This window comes from Mus musculus, chromosome 19, assembly GCF_000001635.26.
Source record: "Mus musculus strain C57BL/6J chromosome 19, GRCm38.p6 C57BL/6J".
Taxonomy (NCBI): domain Eukaryota; kingdom Metazoa; phylum Chordata; class Mammalia; order Rodentia; family Muridae; genus Mus; species Mus musculus.
This window is the reverse complement of record NC_000085.6, coordinates 28,848,212-28,870,570: the sequence shown is the minus strand read 5'-3', so window position 1 is coordinate 28,870,570 and position 22,359 is coordinate 28,848,212. Positions and strand designations below refer to the sequence as shown.

At 42.6% G+C, this 22,359-nt stretch overlaps 1 protein-coding gene and 1 pseudogene across 1 annotated transcript in view; one reads left to right on the top strand and one right to left on the bottom strand.

Annotated features, from left to right (window-relative positions):
* Slc1a1 (solute carrier family 1 (neuronal/epithelial high affinity glutamate transporter, system Xag), member 1) overlaps positions 1 to 22,359 on the bottom strand; it is a 78,826-nt gene that overhangs the window by 43,390 nt on the left and 13,077 nt on the right. The gene's annotated exons all lie outside the window — the stretch shown is intronic.
* Positions 6,805 to 8,559, top strand: Gm5822 (predicted gene 5822; annotated as a pseudogene).

Sequence of the window (22,359 nt, the reverse complement as noted above, 5' to 3'; positions counted from 1 at the left end):
TTCACCCCCCCCCCAGTAAACCTCTTATATGAGATCAGTTGCATGGTCTGATCTCTCAGCAACACATGGAGATCTTCTCTGATTAATCCTAACATACTCTAAACACCCTAAGACCTATTCAAATACCCTTGGGTATATTAAATGTTTCATAAAAACATAAAATACTAATTATTTATGAAACAACATTCATTAGTCATAAGATTTAATTAAGCTATAAAATGAAAAGTTACATACACAGATTTTAATATTTAAATACATTTTAAATATTGTGCATATTATAATTTGTAACAGAATGGCTAACATAAAAATCATATCTTTTTTAAAAGATTGTAACAGAAAACAAGTATAATGTTTTATTTATCAAAGCTGGACTTTTTATAAATTAATGGGTATATGTTACTAGAGATCTTTTGCTAAAGGCCTTTTCAAGCAGATTATAGGAAATATAATCCTAGTAAATAATAACATTTAAAATACTGGTTTATAAATGCTATCTTATTCGTGATTACACACATGTGATTATGGTTGTGTTGTTGTCTTACATAATGTATTTAATACCAAATTTGATTATAAATAAATATTTATGTAAACTAGAGTTGTTAACTTGACACAGCTTCCTTTTGGCTCTGTGTCCAAATCCTGGCCTCATCACCTTATGAGTTACGTTATATCCTGCTGCCTGCACCTCATCTGTAACAATGGGCATAATAGACTGTCAACTTTAGAAAGTCATTAATAGCATTAAAAACAAGGCCATATGCAGTGACTGGAAAGTAGTGTAATAATTCAAATGTGCCCGGCTTGAGTACGAAGCAAAGCTGGCTGATACCAGCTTTTGTGGGCTATGCATGGCCCTGAGATGTTTCTCTCATGAGACTTTCAAACAAAGTTATGGCTCTGACAGGTGTCATGGTCACCAACCACATGTACACCAAAACTAGGGTTGAGCGAAGTTAATGCAAGGTATTTTCCGTGTATCTAAATTTACTAAGTCCTTCCCTTCATCCATTCCAATTAACTGAACTGAGAAACATTTACTTTGGGCCCTAAAGTTTGTTTGTTTTTTTTTAAATCCAGAATTGAAATTAGGGCAAAAATAAAAATTTCAGAGTCAGAAGAAGAATCATATGATGTGTGGTTTGGTTTTGGTTTTGGTTTTGGTTTTCATTTTCGGTGTCTTCTGAAATATTTTTCTTTGTGGTTCAATGACCTAACTAAATCCTGTCACTATTTACTTCACACATCGATCTGTCTCAGGCCCAGGCATGAGTGTAAAGACATAAACTTGGCTGATACACACCCCTTCCTTCAGTGAGCTCCAGTCTGTGAGGACCAATCACAGACATAGACCAGGAGAGTGGGTTCTTAAGGAACTATGCACAATCCTGGGAGGACTTCATATCAGTGCCGAGATTGCCTTTACTCACCCAGCAATTGAGAGAGCCTACAGTCAGAAGTAAGATCTCACCAAGGCTATGCTAGTCCAAACCAGGGACGCTATGGCGAATGAAGAGGGCTGATTCAGAAGGCCTTGATTGGACCATGTGCAGCACACAGAAGGAAGGAAATCAGAGCAAATATCTATGCACAGGCATGAAGACTTAAGTTGAGATCCTAGCACTGCAGAAAAAGTTGGGTGTGGCCTCGTGAGAGGCCTGTTTCAAGGGAATAAGGCGAAAAGTGATAAAGCAAGAAGACACCTGATGCCCTACTCAGCCTCTGTTTGGGTTCTCTCTCTCTCTCTCTCTCTCTTTCACACACACACACACACACACACACACACACACATCACATCACAAAATGTCTATTGCTCAAACTTTGATGTGCATATACCACCCCGGGGATCTTGTCAAAAGGCAGATGCAAATCTGATAGGATCGAGGCAGGAGTAGCAGAGATGTAGAGGAGAGTGGCAGAGTCGCCTAGCAGGAACACACATAGGAACATCCTTGTCACTACGGACCTACACTGGCACACCAGAAGGATCTGGCTGCAGGCTTCAGGCAAGAGGACAGTGAATATGGCACAGTCAATATGCCAAAAAGTTGGCTAGTCCCTCTGTAAAGGTCTTGAATAAGGGAGTATCTTTGCCCACTCTTCCCCCACCCTCACCTTCCTTCATGATCTGCAGTCTGTCCTTCCCTATTGGGCCTCTGTGTGGGGCTGCAGACCTCTCTGTGTGACACAGTGTTGGCATGACAGTGGAACACAGATGAAGGAAAGGTTGACTACAGTTAGCCACCTCAGTGCTTCTGCTCACCCCTCCCACAGTCAAGTTCATCTGGACAAGAACTGTCCTATACACACTCTTCCTAGGAATTCCGAGGTGGAAACAATGTCTCCCTCCTACCCTCGCCTAAAAGTATGATACACTATGTGCATCCCACTTGACTTCCAGCAACCATCTTGAGTTGTAACCACCGTGAAGTGGACGTTTCTGGTTTCTTGGAGACTCAGTTGTGTTAGGTGTTGTTTTTCTGGAAACTGTCTTATGAGAGGATGTTTTTGCTGAAGCAGACAAGTGAGAGGATGTTTTTGCTGAAAGCACAAAAAGGTGTTTTTCTGGAAGCAGCCTGGGAAAAGGGCGTGTGATGTTTTGCTAGAACTAACACTTGATGAACACATGGTGTTTGGAAAGGGTTATAAATATAGCCCAAGGAACAGTGGATGACGCTGGATGGTATTGTTATGCCTTGCCATTCTTTGCTGGTCATAGTTTGTCGTAACTTCATAGAGAGAAACACACCAAAGAACTTCTGGTGGTGTTCCAGTGGCTTCTTGCTGCTTCCACACTTCCACAAATCCGGCGATTGGCAGAGCCTTGAGGTTCCCTTTGTATCAACCTGTAGTTGATTCATGAATAGTGTTTGCAAGTGGATCAAACTGCCTCTGCTGATCTGTGTGAACTGAACTGCTGATACCCTAACAACGCAGATTGGATTTGCTCCAAAGAACTATTTCTCAACGGGTCCACAGCCTCCTTTTCCCCATTAACCTTTCCTTTCGACTGCCTCAGGTGGGCGGTGGGCTAGACGGAAGGTTAAAGCATTTCAGAACCTTCTTGTTTAAAAAGTAGGCTTTGAAAAATCTAAGCCTACGCCACCATGATGCCCCTGAGTCATTCTGGTTATTTTTCTTTCAGAGTTCTCCACCACACTGCAAATAACAAAGCCATTAGTGTGGTATGTGGAGTTCTATCTATACCGGACTCTGGAGCTACAGTACCAGGAATGTATCTGACTTCACCGGCAGTCAACTTGGATGAAGCCACTTTACAACTCAAGTCATAGGGATCTCCTCCTGCTGCGCCCAGGACTAAGTTTCTGTCAGTGAGTCTCCAGCGATTGCACTATGAAATCCTAGTTCTACCAGTCTTTTCGTTTGCTCTCACTGCACCTGTGGCTGGATCTCAGACTAGGGCTGGGTTTGCCAGGCTTGGAACCCACAAGCTTCTGCCATGGCGTGTGTGTTCAGCATACATACCCCGCCTTTCACCTTGGGAGAGGGCCTTCCTCCAGGCAGTGGTGGGAAGGGTCGGTGCAAGACTTCCACAGTGAAGCCTTCTACAAATGCAGACCTTCACCCTTGCCCCAATTCCTATGTTCGAGCATGAATTCTGTTGGTCTTCCAAAAAATTAACAGGTAAAATTAACACACAGTAAGACTTGGTTTTACATGGTGGCAAAATAACATTCTGAAAAGTTTTACAATTTTAACTGATTCAACAAATACAAGTTATGTACCCGATAACGATTTAGCAGTGGAGGAAAAAAAAAAAAGCCAAACTCCTAAGTTTGTTTTTTTTTAAACTTTTAAGTCAAAAATAAAAAGTCAACCTCATTTCTCTGGGGCCTGCAGCAGCTGCTCTAGTCAGCAGCTAGGAGCCTACAGGGCTCCCGGGTATTCATGAGTTTATTAGCATTTAGCTCCTCAGTCCCAGTTTCTTTTTCTCAGTAGACAGGAAAGCCAGTGATAAAATTTGAATTGGCAATGGACTACTAGGACCACCTAGTAGATGGCTGTGTGAACGTGCAGCTTGCAAATGCCAAAGGATAGATAAATAGATGGGGCACTGTCTGGACATCTGAGTAGACTTTTAATAAAGTGTGATGATGGTTTTTGTCAGAGGCATGGCAGAAGACAAGGAAATGAGAGAATAGCGCTACATGTCAGGGGTTTAAATATATGGGCGTGGTGGCACACACCTTTAATCCCAGCATTTGGGAGGTACGGACAGGTGGATCACTAAATTCAAGGTCAGCCTAATCTACAAATCGAGTTCCAGGAAAGCTAGGGCTATACAGAGAAACACACACATGTACACAAATAAAGATTTGTTTTTGTTTCTTTTAAAGAAGATAACCCACTTTAAAATAGGAAAAAAATTTGAATTGGTATTTCCCCATATAACATATATATAATGACCAATAGGTACATGAAAAGAAATGATTAATTATGAGTAAATCAAAATCACAAGATACTGTTTCATGCTTATTAGGTTGGTCATAGTAAAACAACAACAAACCCAAAATTAGTAAGTGTGTAAGGACATGGGAAAATACTGTGGGTAGGAACGCAGAATGGTGCTGATACCGTGGAACACTGGCACATCTTCCAAAAAGGTCAACATAGTTACCTTCTAATCCGACAGGTCCATGCCTAGATTATTATTAGATGTAGACCCCAGAAAGCAAAAGACCCATCCACACAGAATCCTACAGCAGATGTTCATAGCAATAGTAGTAATAATAGCTGGAGAGGGAAAGCAATTTAAATGCCCATCAGCTTCTAAACAAAGTAAGGCCTCGCTCCACAGGGGAGTGCCACACACACAGTGCCACAGGGGAGTGCCACACAGAATAAGAAGCTATAAAGCTCTGACTGTCACACACTCCAGCCTGGCTGAATCCTGAAAACCTTATATAAAGAAAGAAAGCAAACACACAATACTATCACTATGTGACTTTATCAATGTAAGATGCCCAGAATAGACAAACCACAGAGACAGACAGCCCAATGCTCATTGCCATGAGGGCTGGCACTGACAGCAGACACAGGTTTTCTTTTGAGCATGACTGGAAATAAGAAATTATATAATGGTGGTGGCGGTACTAAATAAACTATAGCCATAAAATCTGTTTATACATAAGTGTTAAATTATGTGAATTACATTCAATTAAAAGGACACACACGCAGATAAATGAAGTAATTTGATTAAAATGGGAAAAAGCAAAGCAGATACTAACATTGAGTGCGATCCATTTACATTTTGATTGCTTAACAATCCAATGGCTTTTCCTGGGGTGGGAGGACCGGCAGAAACATAAGGAAGCATGTTTATTCTTCTCATCATCATATTAACAGCACGATGATTGCCAAAGCTGTGGCATTTTGTTCCACTTGGTAGGATGTATGAGAGCTTATCAGATCTGAAAGTCTCACCATCTGGAAATAATAGTTTGAAACCCTAACTGAAGCCAGACGTGTTTATTAACAACTTAAAGGAGACTCATCCCTTTAAGAAAAGTCGTGATTACAGATTGTGGTTCATAACCTGCCAGGGTAGTGTTAAAGACTCATTTTCACTTACAGAGTATAAAAGCCATTCAAACCAGCCAATAGACATCCATGATTATTGTAAGAAAAATGTTAACTGCAAAGCACTGGATAAAAAGAACAATGAAAACAAATGACCTAAAAAAATTCATAGTCATTAATGAAAGAATGACCTATGTGCCTGTTTCTTGCAACCATTTCTGCCAACCTCAGCTAAATACAGGTTCTGAGAGGAGGTGTCTGGGAGCACTGAAAACAAATGGCTTGAATTCAAATCATGGGTCCAAGATGGCGGCCTATGTTCTGCTGAGATGGCTTTCCAGGCTGCTCTCGTTTGTGTTCTGCTCTGATCTAGACAGCTTTTTCTTGCTATTCTAAAAATTCTCTGGTTGAGACAGCTAGCTTTCTGCTCTCTCTGCTAGTAAAAATTCTAAAAGCTCTCTGGATAGCTCATGGGTTTTCTGACCAGTTTCAGGACAGCCAGGGTTACACAGAGAAACCCTGTCTCGAAAAAAACAAAAAACAAACAAAACAAAACAAAAAAATCCTCTTAGAAAAATCCTAGCCGGGTGTGGTGGCACACACCTTTAATCCCAGCACTTGGGAGGCAGAGGCAGGTGGATTTCTGAGTTCAAGGCCAGCCTGGTCTACAGAGTGAGTTCCAGGACAGCCAAGGCTACACAGAGAAACCCTGTCTTGAAAAACAAACAAACAACAACAAAAACAACAACAACAAAAAAGAAAGATCCTAAAAACAACTCTTCTATGATTTTCCAATCAAAATCAGAAAGCCTCCCCAGCCCCCCAAAAAAGACAAAAACAAAAACTCTAAAAGAGCTATGTTTGCTCTTCAGTCTGCCTTCTTGGGATAATCGCTGGAAAACATTCTGAAAGAGCCGCGTCAGCTCTCTAAGTAACTCTTGGAATTTCTGACTAGAAATCCTGTTAGAAAAAAAATCTAAAAGAACTGTTCGCTCTCCATGGATTTTCCAACTAAAATCAGAAACCCTGTTAAAGAGAATCATAGAAGAGCTGTGTTCACTCTCCAGAGTTCTCTAGACAGCCCCACTCTCTAAAGAACTGCTATAACTTTCTGCTAGCTCATCTCATGCAAACCAAAAGCCCAGGTTTTTATTTACATACCAATTCAGTTATTTATTCCAGGTTCCCTCTTGACCCTCCCAAGAATCAACATTCTGTGACCTTAGACCCTTGACTCTTAGTAAGAGACAGCAAGCTCCCCCCCCCCAACGGGTTTGCCGTCAGAACGCAGGTGTTGTGAAAGCCACCGATAATTCAAAGCAAAAATGGGAAAGGAAAAGACTCGCATCAACATCGTCGTAATCGGACTCGTAGATTCCTGCAAGTCCACCACAACCGGCCACCTGATCTACAAATGTGGTGGAATTGACAAGCGAACCATCAAAAAGTTTGAGAAGGAGGCTGCTGAGATGGGAAAGGGCTCCTTCAAGTACGCCGGGTCTTGGACAAACTGAAAGCTGAGCGGGAGTGTGGTATCACTACTGACATCTCCCTGTGGAAATTCAAGACCAGCGAATACTACGTGACCATCATTGATGCCCCAGGACAAAGAGACTTCATCAAAAACATGACTACAGGCACATCCCAGGCTGACTGTGCTGTCCTGATTGTTGCTGCTGGTGTTGGTGAATTTGAAGCTGGTATCTCCAAGAACGGGCAGACCCCTGAGCATGTTCTTCTGGCTTACACCCTGGGTGTGGAACAGCTAACTGTCAGCGTCAATGAAATGGATTCTCCAAGCCACCATACAGTCAGAAGAGATACGAGGAAATCGTTAAGGAAGTCAGCACCTACATGAAGAAAATTGGCTACAACCCTGACACAGTGGCATTTGTGCCAATTTCTGGTTGGAGTGGTGACAACATGCTGGAGCCAGGTGCTAATATGCCTTGGTTCAAGGGATGGAAAGTCACCCGCAAAGATGGCAGTGCCAGTGGCACCACGCAGCTGGAAGCTTTGGGTTATATCCCGCCACCAACTCGTCCAACTGACAAGCCTCTGCGACTGCCCCTCCAGGATGTCTATAAAATTGGGGGCATTGGCACTGTCCCCGTGGGCCGAGTGTTCTCAAACCTGGCATGGTGGTTACCTTTGCTCCAGTCAATGTAACAACTGAAGTCAAGTCTGTTGAAATGCGCTATGAAGCTTTGAGTGAAGCTCTTCCTGGGGACAATGTGGGCTTCAATATAAAGAACGTGTCGGTCAAAGATGTTAGACGAAGCAATGTTGCTGGTGACAGCAAAAAACGACCCACCAATGGAAGCAGCTGGCTTCACTGCTCAGGTGATTATCCTGAACCATCCAGGCCAAATCAGTGCTGGCTATGCTCCTGTTCTGGATTGTCACACAGCCCACAAAGCATGCAAGTTTGCTGAGCTTAAAGAAAAGATCAATAGTCGTTCTTGTAAGAAGCTGGAAGACGGCCCCAAATTCCTGAAGTCTGGTGATGCTGCCATTGTTGATATGGTCCCTGGCAAGCCCATGTGTGTTGAATGCTTCTCTGACTATTCTCCACTTGGTCGTTTTGCTGTTCGTGTCATGAGGCAGACAGTTGCTGTGGGTGTCATCAAAGCTGTGGACAAGAAGGCTGCTGGAGATGGCAAAGTCACCAAGTCTGCCCAGAAATCTCAGAAGGCTAAATGAATATTACCCCTAACACCTGCCACCCCAGTCTTAATCAGTGGTGGAAGAATGGTCTCAGAACTGTTTGTCTCAATTGGCCATTTACGTTTAATAGTAAAAGACTGGTTAATGATAACAATGCATCGTAAAACCTTCAGAAGGAAAGAATGTTATGTGGACCTTTGTGTGTGTGTGTGTGTGTGTGTGTGTGTGTGTGTGTGTGTGTGTGTCGCGCAGTTTTAAGTTATTAGTTTTCAAAATCAGTACTTTTTAATGGAAACAACTTGACCAAAAATCTGTCACAGAATTTTGAGACCATTAAAATAAGTTTAATGAAAAGAAAGAAAGGAAGAAAGATAGAAAGGAAGGAAGGGACGGAGGGAGGGCGGGAGGGAGGGAGGAAGGAAGAAAGGAAAAGAAGGAAGGAAGGAAGGAAGGAAGGAAGGAAGGAAGGAAGGAAGGAAGGAAGGAAGGAAAGAAAGGAAGAGAGAGAGAGAGAGAGAGAGAGCAAGCACAGACAATAAGAGAGCTGGGTGGGGCCCTGCCCTGGAATTCCCTCGGTCCAGGCACTGACCTAAATTCCTCTGTCCTGGCTCATGGTATAGCTGCCTCTGTTCTGTGACACTCCTTATATAATTAATATTGCATCCTTAAGTTTTTGCATAGTTGTGAGGGACCCTAAGGGGTTTTCCATTCCCACTCCCTCCTTACAGCTTCCCCCTCCTTGGTCAAGGCTAGGCCAAGTTCCATTCTCTACCCACAGGAACATTCTTGAGTAAAAAGAAAGTCTCAGAATGTACGTACTGATAGTCACCTGACCCTCTGGAAAGTCCCAGGTAGAGTTCAAATGCACGCCATGCTTGGTAGCCAATAGATTTAAAGGTCAATATATTTAACCAATAAGTTGGAACTGTAACTTTGCTGGTGTAACCTGTGCCCCTAAAAAGTATAAAAATTGCGTGTAATAGCCATTCAGGGTGGCCTTCTCCCTCACTCGCTTCGAGGGACTGATTGAGAGTTGACCCCGACATGCCGGAAATAAACCTCGTGCTTTTGCATCAATCTGCATCTTTGTGTCTCATTCAGGGGCATCTTGAAGTAAATACCACGGACTGAGGGTCAGAGTCTCACAGTTGAAAAATTATATTTTTTGAACTCATGGTTTTAGAGTTCTTTTCCACAGCCTTAAGGGCTGTCCTGAAGGTCCCAGTGTTTACCATTCTGCTAAGACATTAGCCACACCTTGACTCCTGGACTCATGCTGGAGAAACATGAAAATATGTACAGTATTATACAAACAAGCCTTACACTCATGGAGGCCCATGCCAGCTAGCCAGGACTCAGGGGCAGCAACCATGTCATTCTGTCTGTACGAAGGCCATGCCAGACTTGGTACATCTCACTAAACTTTGTGGAGGCTCTAAGAACCCCGTTCCTACTTGGTTTACAGCCTTTAGTGGGTCTGATTTATCTCATTTTTCATGCCCATCAGTGTTTTTCCTGAAGGTATGGATGTGCACTTAGAGCCCACAGAAGCCAGAAGAGGGTGCTGGATCCCCTACAGCTGGACTCATGAGCTGCCATAGCAGGTGTTAGGAACCAAACCTAGAGTCCCTGCAAGAGCAGCCAGGGCTACTGAGTCACTTTTTCAGTCTCCCTGATTTCTTGCAAAGGACCTCCAGGAGTGACTGGTTCCTGGAGCAGAATCCTCTCTTTCAGTTTCTAGTAGTGTGACAGTAAGCTACTTAACCTTGGTGAGGTGTAGCATCCTTACTGGGAGCTGTAGCATCCTTAGCAGTTAAGGGAACCTTGCTACCTGGCCATTGTGAGTGCTAAATGCCACACTGATGGCAAGACTCAGCCCAGTGGAGGGCTCAGTCAGTGTTTGGCTATGATTGAATAGCAACAGAAAGCAACAGTAACAGCAAGAGTAGACGGAACAACACTTCCACAGTCCTGTCTTCCCTGGTGCAAATATACAAACAATCAGCTAATGGGAAGACGATTCAAGAATCTGGGTCTTAATTCCATTTCTATGACTTAGCTTTGTCATTAATCCTTTTGTTTTTGGATGCTTTCAAGTGAAAACCTCAGCAAAGTTATTCAGGAGAGATGAGAACTGAAGGAGAAAATGCACCAAAGAAGCACTTTGCAGCCAGTGTTGTCCTCTAGTCATATCTGAGAACATACAGATCTTTCACTCTTATTCTTACTTCCCAGAAAACCATTCAAATTTTAGAGATATTTTGGGTGTAAATTATGAGACCTAAAGACACATTCCCAGTGGATGGCAGAACAAAATTTTCCATTGAGAGGAAGAAACTCAGCTTCTGTTTATTTCAGTTCGGCTCACAGTGGTCTTGAGACTAACAAACATTCGTGCAAGGGACAGGCAGAAAGATGCCGAAGACCCCAAGACAGGCAGTAAAGCAGGTGGACAAGGTATAAGGTAGACACACACAATCAGGCCCAACCTCTACTAAACCTGTATTCCCCAGCTTTGCACAGAAGGAAAATGGCAGCCTCCTATATCTTCATCATGTCACAGGTCAGGAAGGAATGGCACCTGACCCTGAGACAGGCTGAGCACTAGATGTTGACATGGAGTCAGAAACCTCCCCTTCTGTATCCTTCTTATCACATTTATCCTTCTCTTCAGGGAAAGTAGAAACCCATGCTGTAAGGGAAGCAGAATGACCCAGCAGCCCCTGATGGCTTCTCCATCTGAAAGACGCCCCCAACATGACATTGGAAAGTGGCGAGGTCCACTCCACTGTAGACTCTAAGCAAAGAAGTCTGCTACAGAGACAGTGCCCATGTCACAGGAGAACCTCCCCATTGCTCCAGGAAATGGTGCTTCCTTGGTCATCTGTCCTAGACCCCAGCAGTTAGCTGAGTCTCTTTTCTACATACACAGGATAGCATGCAAGCCTCTTGGCCCTCTCCTCCAACCTTAGTTCATGGCACTGGGCCCTTTCCTATTGCTCTCTCTGACCACCATGTCAGCTAGTAGAAACTCAATATGTGTGTGTTTGAAAAGCCTGGTCAACCTCTTCGTGGCAGTCATATTATCCAAATTGAAACATTTCCTCCTAGAAAGAGGAGGGAGGTTCATAAAATTGAGGAAGCTATCCAGGTGATGATAATGTTCAGTTTTAAGTCCAGTGCTTTGGAGGCGTAGACAGGCAGATCTCTGAATTTGAAGCTAGTCTTGTCTACAGAGGGAGTTCCATCCACAACAGCTGGGGCTACACCAAGAAACTCTACTACTGCAACAACAGTTAGTTAGTTAATTAATTAAAAAAAAACACTCATGAAGCTAAAGAAATTTATGAGGCCTAGAAAGACCACAACATTTACAGAGATTTGGAAGCTTGGAATGTACCCAATTCACAAGGTCCCCCCTTAAGTTTATGTAAGCAATAAGCAATTAGTAGGAAGACTCTTTACTACAGCTGTCTGCAAGTTGCTCAGGGAACTTCAGCAATGTGGCTTTTGTTCTCGAAGATGGCTTTGTCTTTTTGGGTATATCACATAGATAGAATCATATTGACTATAATTTGCGTATTTGTTTACTGATTGAAGGACACTGCAGTGGTTTTTGATTTTGAGTAATTAGGAATATGACTGCCTGTCAACACTTACGCACCAGTTTGGATATGACGATACATATTTCTTTCGCTAGGGTCTGTATCTAAGAGTGGGCTGGGGGTACAGTGTGAGCAACTTTAAGTTTATAAGACCCCACTGAAGTGCTTTCAGAGTGGCCCTAGCAATGTGTGGTTCTCCTTGCTCCTGTTCCTCGCCAGCACTCGGAGCTCTGTGTTTTATACGAGACATTCTAGTAGGTATTTGGTGGGATCTTATGGTTGTAATTTTTCATTTTCCTGGTGGATCTGATGCTAAACATCATTTTGTGACTTTATTTGCCTCCGTTACATGCTCTCTGGTGAAGTGTCTCTACTTGGAAGTTGGGCAGCTTGTTTGTTTCCTGTTGCATTTGAAAGTTCTCAGACATGTGACTTGCAACGATTGTTACCTACTATAGCTTTTTGCTCATTTTTGTCTTTCATAAAGAAAACCTTTTATTTTTTATAAAGTGAAACATCATTTTTTCTTTTAGGAATTATGCTCTGGTATTTAAGTCTCTTTGCCAAACTTCAGGCTATGGACATTTTTCTCCTATGTTTTTCTTTAACATTTTATATTTTGTTCTTATTCTTTATATTGGTGATCCATTTGGACTCAGTGGGTTATTAGTTTACTATTATTACAAAGATGTAGTGTTTGGGTCAAGGATCTTTTTTTTTTTTTGACCTATAATGTCCAGCTATCTATAATTCAAAAGAATAGCCTTTCTTCTTTGAATACACCTTTGCCAAGAATCAGCTGGGCACATTTTTGTGAGTTTATTTCTGGAATCACTTTTCTGCTTCATTGATCTGTGTCTGGCCTTTCATTATTGTTATACTGGTTTAACTCTGTTAGAGCAACAGAATGATTCCCCCAATTTTTTCCCCTATTTTCCAAAGTTAATTTAGGTCTCACTCCTTTGACTTTGGCATAAATATTAGCTCCAGTTTAACATCTGATCTATCTGAGAAAAGTCCTGGTGAGGTTTCTATGAAAATTGTATTAAATCAGTTATGGAATAGTGCACTCCTGTGCTGTTTTGAGTCATCCAGCCCACTGAGCCAGTGTGGGTCTCCTCGAAGGCTCCTTGACTTCTTTCTTCAATGCTTTGTATTGTTCAATGGTCCTGATTCCACAAGAGGTATCATACTAGCTGCATACTACTTTTTTGTTTGTTTGTTTGGTTGGTTGGTTTTTTGGTTTTTTTGAGACAGGGTTTCTCTGTGTAGCCCTGGATGTCCTGGAACTCACTCTGTAGACCAGGCTGGTCTTGAACTGAGAAATCTGCCTGCCTCTGTGTCCCAAGTGCTGGGATTAAAGGCGTGTGCCACCACCACCTGGCTGCATGCTACTTTTAACATGTGGAATTTTCTAGAGATAGTTGTGTGTCTAATCTTTTGCTTTGGGGGAGGATAATCTAAAACTTTCTGTGTCTAGTTGTATATTATTACAATATAGAAATTATAATTTTCATTCATTATTATTATTCATTATTTCATTCATTATTATTAGCAAGTTTGCTGGCCTTACAACCAGCAAACTTGCTAATAATACTTCATAATTTTTTGAGATTTCCTCCATAGAAAATTGTGCCACCTATGAGCAAGGACTACTTGCCTATGTGTCTCTGTCCTCCTCCCATGTGTGTGTCTGTCCATCTGTCTATGCCTAGCATTTCTTTTTCCTACCCTATTGCACTTTCTAAGTTTTCCACTGAGATGCTGAGTAGATGTGAGAATATATATCTTTGTCTTATTCTTTATTCCTAGAGGGAAGGCATTTGTACCGTCCACAAAATTTTTCTAGCTATAACATTTTTTAATATGTGGAATTTTTCAGAGTTAAACTTCCACTGTGGTCATTACTTACTTTTTCTCCTCCTCTGATATGATCTAAATGTTTTTGTTCCTGCAAAAAGTGTGTTGAAAAGCTAATCACCAATGTGATTGTGTAGCAATGAGGCCTTTGAAAGGTGGTCAGGTCCTTAGAGCAGATACTCATGAATGGGATTAATGTCCTTATGAGGAAGGCCCTAGATCTTGCACCTTTGTCAAATCTTACTTGGCCATAGGAACATGGTTCTTGCCCTTGTAACAGAGTCAGCAGGGTGTGGGCCTCCATGAGTGTTGATGTGGCATAAGGTTTGTTTGTATAAGAGTGTACATATATTCATGTTCCTCCCATGAGGAATGTCTTCTCTGCCAAGGTTAACGGTTCTATGATAATCAGAGAGAGCACGAGTCTGGCAAGGGTGTAGCTAATGTCTCCGAAAATGGTAGAATGCAGGATAGCCCTTAAGGCTGTGGGAGAGAATGCTGAAAACATGAGTTCAAAAAATATGTAATTTCTCAGCTATGCAAAATATAAGGACACAATATGAAGTGGATAAGGAGCTTCACTGATTTAAAGAAACAGAGGCAGCTGCATTATGAGCCAGCTTGTCAGAAAGATGCTAAGGAAGGAGAGAAAGAAATCTGGGGAGTGGTGATCACAGGTCACTCAGCTAAGTTACAAAGGTTGGGAGATTGCTGAGTTCAAGGTCAACCTCACATAGAAGGAGTTTAGGTCCAGGTATGGTAGGAATGGTATTTCAGGGTGGGGTCCTACCAAGCTGTCTTTTGTTGTTGTTTTTTGACTGTTTTTTAAATGATTTATTTATTTTTATGAGTACAGTGTAGCTGTCTTCACACCAGAAGGAAGCATCAGATCCCATTACAGATGGTTGCAAGCTACCATGTAGTTGCTGGGAACTGAACTCAGGACCTCTGGAAGAGCAGTCAGTGCCCTTAACCACTGAGCCATCTCTCCAGCTCCCACCCAGCTATCTTATTGTCTGTGCTTGTACTTGTTGTCTCTTTCTAAGAATCAAGGGTCTGGGGTCATGGGATGCTGATAAATGGAATAATCATGAGGGAATTTGGGGTAATGGCTGAATTGATGTGTAAATAAAAAGCTGGGCTTTTGATCTGCGAGAGATGAGTCATCCAGAGACAGCAAGAGAAAGCTGTCCTGAGCAGAGCAGAACACAGAGAGCAGTCTGAAGAACTGTCTCAAGCATAACATCAGCTTGGACCAATGATTTGACTTCAAGTCGCTTGTTTCACCACTCTCAGATATCCCTTCTCTCAGGAACCCCTCTCCAAGCTGAGGCTGGTCCTTGGCACACATTCTACCATAAGAGAACATGCTAGAAGGTACCATCCATGAACCAGAAAATGAGTTCATCACCAGATATCAAATGTACATCTAGAACTATGAGGGACAAATTTGTTTATATGTTACTTTATGACATACTTATTATAGACTGGATGTTTTATGATACGCTCTCTCAATCTTTGATATAGCTTCTGCCTAAATTTAGTCAAGTTCAAACTACATGCTACCATAGTTTTAACATCCAAACTCTTGCACCTTTAACCCCCGTTCTGAGGAGTTGAAGAGATAGGCCCAATTAAGTCATTAAGCCATTAGAGCCCAGCATTCATGAACTAAACCATTCATGGATTAAGGGGCTAATGAGCTATCTTGAGAGTGAACTTATTATAACCACTAGTTTGGGCCTGTCTCTTATGAGCATCCTTCTAGCCATATGATGCCAATGCTACCTTGAGAGTCTACAGAAATTTCCAAAGAACAAGACCAGCCTTGTGAAAGCAGCTTTGAATTTTGCAGTCTCATGATTGAAACTTTATTTACTAATTACCTAGTCTCTGGGAAGCAGATTAAGCAGGTTAAAATAGCTAAACAGTAACTCCAATGGCTTTTCTGACATTATGAACTCCGTTGAATTTAATTTAGAGGTGTGTACTAATCATTGTACATGTAGTAGGCAGAACTCTTGGTACACAGCAGATGAAAGTCAAGATGTCTGCTGACATTACCATTCAATATCTATGGTTTTGGGCTATTAATTAGACCTCCCAGTTTTCTTATACACCAATAGCAAACTCCATGAAAAATGAATTAGGAGAGAAAATTCATTTACAATAGCTTTAAAAAAAAATCTAGGACTCCAGGCACGGTGGCACATGTTTTTAATCCCAGCACTCGACAGGCAGAAGCAGGAGGATATCTTTGAGTTCCAGGCCAGGTCTACATAATGAGCTCCAGGATAACCAGGACTACATAGAGAAACAAACAAATCTAGAAATAAGCTTAGCCAAGAAGGTGAAAGACCTCTATGGTAAAAACTAAAACACTGAAGAAGGAAGTCAAAGAAGACACTAAAAAATGGAAAGAACTCCCATGTTTGTGATTCAGCACATTTAATATTACAAAAATGCCTCTATAACTGATTGATGCACAGATTCAACACAATCCCTATAAAATCCCAACATCATTCTTCACATAGACAGAACAAAGCAATCCTAAGATTCCTGTGTAAGTACTAAAGACCATGAAGAGTTAACCCATGGCAAAAAGAACACTGCTAGAGACTTCACAATGCCTGATTCTAGTCACACTACAGAGCTACAGTGACATGGCTGACACGGTACTGGCTCAAACCAAATTGGTAGACCAATGGTGTGGGCAACTCAGGAATAAACCTACACAGTTACAGCCATGTGATTCCTGGTTTCAAAAACATGTGGAGAAATGACAGCTTCTTTAATAAACAGTGCGGGGGTCGGTGGTGGCTATCCACTAAACCTAGACATCCACCTCTCACCCTGTATGGAACATCAATTCAAAATGGATCTAAGATCTCAATGGAAGGCCTGGAACTTTGGAACGATGAGCAGAAATATAGGGGAAACTCTTCAAGACACAGCACCAGGAAGGATTTTTCTGAAAAGGACTCTAAGAGCTAAGGAGATAATAGAAACAGGTGACAATCAGAGCACGCCACATTAAAAGCTTCTGCCCAGCAAAAGCAACAATTAATTACCACAGCAAAGGCAGAGAGGGGCAAGCAAAAGAAAACTCAACCTAATAGAGAATACTTAGAAGTCAAAATAATTGGATATCAAAAATCCAAACAATATAACCAAGAAGTGGGCCAATGAGTTGAATACATCTCAAAGAAATACATATGACTAAAACATATATGGAAAAGTGTCCAAAGTATTTAGCTGTAGAGAAAATGCAGATCAAAACTACAGTAAAATTCTACTCGCTCTAGTCAGAATGGCTATCAATAGGAAAACAGAAAATATATTGACACCTATCTATAAACCTGCCACAGTGAAACCCAAGACAGAAAACAAACCCTTATACACTGTTACTGGGAATGTAAGTTGGTACAGCAACTCTGGAAACCAATATAAGGCCCTTCAAAAAGCTGAAAACAGGGCAACCTCATGATCTGGGGCAACACTCCCTGGTATATATATATCTGAAGGAATCAAACTTATTACTTCACCCTCGATTATCACAACATCATTCTCGATGCTGACATTATGGAATTGACCTTGGTGCCTGTCAGGGGATGAACGGACATGCTGTACATATACACACAGTGGAGCTAGAAGGAACAATCATGCCACTCATAGGAAAACAGAGAACTGGAGGTTAATTATCATGTTAAGCAAAAATATGCCAAACTCAAACAAGTACTGGGTGTTTTCTTTCATATGTAGAATCTAGATACAAACAAAAAACAAACCAAAGACATGTAAGCGAACAGTAAGTACTAGGGAAAAGGAAAGGAACAAGGGAGGAGAGGGGATATAGGGATTAATGTGGGCAAAGCCTAAGATGGGTACTTCCTAACTCTCCATCAATTCCAGGTACACCAGCCCCACAGGGGTGCCTCGGGTGTGTTGTTTGAACCTACAGGGATCAGAATCTTTCTCTTACTTCTGCAGAATGGGAAAAAGCACTAAATATTGGGAATTATCTTGCTAACCAGGGAAGTCTTGCGCTCACCAAAAACGACACAGAAATTCGGAGATGCCCGGATGACGAGTAGGAAAAGAACAGGTCCAGCTGTGTCCCTGGATGGTTTCAGTCCTGGGATACAGCTACACCTGAAGTTAGGAGCTACATTTTTGGATGCCCAAATCATAAGAGCCATAGATTCTCTCACTGACTTAAGCCTGTTGGAGCTGGATTTCCTGGCACTTCGGATTAAGAGTCCTAAATTACAGCTGGCAAGCAAGGGTGGGTAACAGTGTCTCAGTGTCTTTGGTGCTCTGAGTAAACTCCTTTGTCCAGACACACATGCCTTAGTTGCAATAAAGAGAGGCTGATGATGTGGGTGCAAGGCCTTTTAGATATGGGGCCAAGAGGTGTGTGGGGCAGGTCAAGGGAAGGAAAGTGGCCATGTTGTTATTGAGCGGCATTAGTGTGGAAGCCATTATTAACTCGCCCCTTACAGTGGTCATTCGGGACAGCCACTAATTATCACCAGTGTTATGGAAATAACTCATGAACCTTTTCTTTTCAATGGTTAGTTCTTTTTAATAATAATAATATCCTGAAAAAAACGCTTCGGTGTGGTGCCTGCTGCCCCTTTCATCTGTGTGGCTTTGCAGGCTCACTCTCTGCCCCTCTGTCCTGCTCTGGGTGCTGGCCAGTGAAGCCATGCATCATGGTTCTTTGCCCTCTGGTTTGGCTGGATTAGTCAAGGAGCAACAGGAGCTGTAGATCTTACAGTGGAACCAGGAATTGGTATTTATTTTCTCCTTTCTTTCCTTCCTTGCTAGGGTTCTGGCAGCAGCTTTATTTCTGGAGGACTGTAAAATCCCTGTTATTTTGTGGTTCCTCTGCCATAGCCTCAGCCCATCTAAGACAATGGTTACCACTGCCTGTTCAGGTCCCAGAGAGATTATAGCATGCCACAAGTCCTCGGTTCCTCTCATGCCTTCCTAGTTCCCTTAACCATGTCTAGTGATGGGATGCTGTCTGGTGGAACCTGAGTAAATATGACATCAGCTTCTTGCCAACTGATGAAGCCCTCCTGTTCCTCCCAACCTCACGCTGCACATTTCCAGTCCCCACAAACTCCCCACCGTCTCATAAAGAGGCTCTACAGCAAGCGTCCTGCTTCCAACCCTTGTTCACAAAGATGTTCCTCTTTGTAAAGGCTTCTAAACTGACACCTTCTCCATGAAGCCTGTCCCAGCCCTGAGCTGCAGTCTCACTGAGTCCTATTTGCATCAGTTACCTGCTCCGAACAGCACCTGTCTCTCTGTCCCAAACTGGAGGCTGAAGCACTGTGTGCCCAGCCCTATACTCCACCACCCAGCATTGAACTTTATTCAGTAGGTCTCTGCCATCTACTACCCTGAACTGAACCAGGATGGCTTATAATTATACAATTGCTTCTTAATGTGGGTACCCAGGCAGCTACTTCTTCATTCACCTGTGTTCATCAAACCTGGTCATGACAAAAGGAAACCAGGAAGAGGCCATTAGGTGAAAGCTGAGCCACAGGAACAGGCATGGGTACAAACTCTGCCATTTTCCCATGACCGTCATATTTGGAGGTGTCTCTTAAATGTGACCTGCATGGTAGTCTTGACTCATAGCTGGTTTGCCCCTGACTATGACTATGGTGCTAGGGGCATGAAGTTCAAGGCCTGGTTCCTTCTGGAGATGCCAGAGAGTCTTCTGTATTCAAGTGAATGCAGGACAGGCTTGGAAAAATCAACTAACAACAATCCAGTGTCCAGAGCGAGCGAGCACCCCACTGGCTCAGAGGCCTGGCTTGTGGTGGATGGTTCTCCTTCCCCTATGCAAGCATATCAGTGCGACATCCACAACCTGAACCATGGATGCTAAACTTGTGCATTTCCTGGCTGCGGTTGACTCTATTCTATTCCTCTCTTCTTAGAGTGGTCTGTTTGGCTCATCTCAAGGGCAAGCCTAACAATGTGTTGCTCACATTCTGATAAAATACCTTCCCTTCATCTACCTGGTGGCCATATTTCATTCTCTCCTCTAGTCAGCAAACATTTACTCTCTAATCACACCTGTAAGGCTTCAAGAGGCTCTGGAGTCCTCTGGAGTCCTCTGCTTAGAAGGGCATAAGTTTCCCACATGTGTAACTAGCAGGAGTTCCTGGGTCAGCAGGCCTCTACCGCAGCTCATTTCGCAACCAAGCGCTGTGAAAACACCTTGGCTCATTACATTATCTTATGAAGCCTTCTCTGCCTGGAAATGAAACCTAACTCCTGTCTCCTACTGGAGAGTTTACTTAGGAGGATCTAAGATTGGATTGGCTTTAGGGAGAGGAAGTGGCCTGTCAGCTTGGATTTTCTGGACCTGCCACAATTCTGGGATTCCTCATTCTGATGGATTTCAGTCTGAGTCTAGGTAGCTGGGGGCTCCCTAACTTCCCTCAGCCTGCTCTTACCTCTGCTTACAACCGCGTGCCACTTTGAACTCTGTTCCCCATGATGATCTGGATCTGAGAAGCCAGCTGGCCAGCCGTACACCCACACACTTTTTTTTAAACTTTATTTATTTATTTATTTATTTATTTATTTATTTATTTACATGAGTACGCTTTAGCTGTCTTCAGACACCCCAGAAAAGGGCATTGAATCCTATTGCAGATGGTTGTGAGCCACCATGTGGTTGCTGGGATTTGAACTCAGGACCTCTGGAAGAGCAGCCAGTTCTCTTAACCATTGAGCCATCTCTCCAGCCCCACACCCACACTCTTGTGAGAAGCTTGTAACTCTGCTCTTCTCCACCACCACCAGGAGCCCAGAAACCTTTATTTTCAAGTGAGTTAAGATGTACTTGAAGCATTTTGTAGTTTTTCCTACAGTCAAGCTCCCCCCGCCCCTCTCCCATGGAAAGGCTAGATGAGGAATCCATCTGTAAATACCCTGTAATCCTTACTGGAATAAGAGCACAGGCAGGGCAGTTTAAATGGCAATCTGTCAACCCATTCCCTTAGTGCACAGGGCCCTGAGCAGGACCCAACTGATTATAAGGAATGAACACCGCTTAAGTAACCCCAGAGTTCTAGACATGGGGCATAGACACATGACAACTAACTTAAGAGGTTAAAAAGAACAACCAGACCCAATAATCATGACTACTCTAAACAATGTTAAAAAAACAAACAAACAAGCAAAGTGGGGATTATTGGAAAATATTAATGTTCAATGTATCAGCATTCCTGAGGAAACATATCCGATGTGCTTTGCAGGCTCTAAAGTTCCCAAATAGGCATTATGTCTCCAAACTCCATCACTCCAAGGAATTCAGAACCTCTGCAGGCTAGTGAGATTCCAGGAATCCTCCGGGTGTAAGAAACAAATCCATCGGGAGTAGTGGTGCACACCTTTAATCCCAGGACCGTGAGGCAAGAAACCGGTAGATTTCTGTGAGTTCAAGACCATTCCTAGACCTCACAGTGAGTTCTAAGACAGTCGAGGCTACATACAGGAGACCCTATCTCAAAAATAAAGCTTTGCCCTCTTCAAAAAAAACAAAGAAACAAACAAAATGAAATAAAAAACAAAACCTGGGAAGAAATCCATGGAGAGGAAACAGAAGTAGAGCCAGGCTGTTACATCTCCCTTTTGATAATAACTTCCACCCATAAACAAAACAAAATGAAACTGATCTTCAGAGTTTTTAACTCAGTGGCTCTCACCCTTCCTAACGCTATGACTCTTTGATACAATTCCTCATGTTGTGATGACCCCAGCCATAAAATTATTTTGTTGTTACTTCATAACTGTAATTTTGCTACTGTTCCTTATTGTAATGTAAATATCTGATATGCAGGATATTTGACCTCTGTGGGGGTCGAGACCCACGAGCTGAGGACCGCAGCTTTAATGACGAAGTCTAGTGCTCCAACTAAGATTTTGCCCAAGGTCATCTGTAACAGGAAGCACAGATCCGGCAAATTAACCTATTATCATAGAAGTTTTCTTCCAGATGAGAGAAAGCAGAAGAGGAAGAGGAAGGATTCTTGGATCTGGAAGTAAACTCACTCTAAGGTGTAGCAGGAGCAGCTAAATCTCAATTTTTTTTTTTTTTTTTTTTTTTTTTTTTTTTGGTTTTTCGAGACAGGGTTTCTCTGTATAGCCCTAGCTGTCCTGGAACTCACTTTGTAGACCAGGCTGGCCTCGAACTCAGAAATCCACCTGCCTCTGCCTCCCAAGTGCTGGGATTAAAGGCGTGCGCCACCACGCCCGGCTAAATCTCAATTTTTAAAAGGCTCTGCATCGGCAGCTGCTCCAGCCCAATTTCTGGAAGTCAGAGAAATAATTCACTGTTCTCCCGAGACCAGGCTGTGTTGCACACTGACAAGTGTTCTTATCTTGACACCATGATTCCCAATCCCACCACGTGGCAGACATCCCTAAATGATGACCATGGTCTTTATTACTGGGTGCCACCATCCACGGGCCCAGAATCCTTGAACTGGTGCTGCAGACTGCTCAGGATCCTGCTGAGCTCTTGCCACAATGGCCCTGGAGCTGTTAGCAATCTGGCTTTTGGTTTGTTTTTTTTTTTTTTTCCTGGGACCTTCAAATTCAAACCTAGAGCTGAGGCTTTATTGCCCATTTAGTGGGCTTACGTGGTTTACTCATT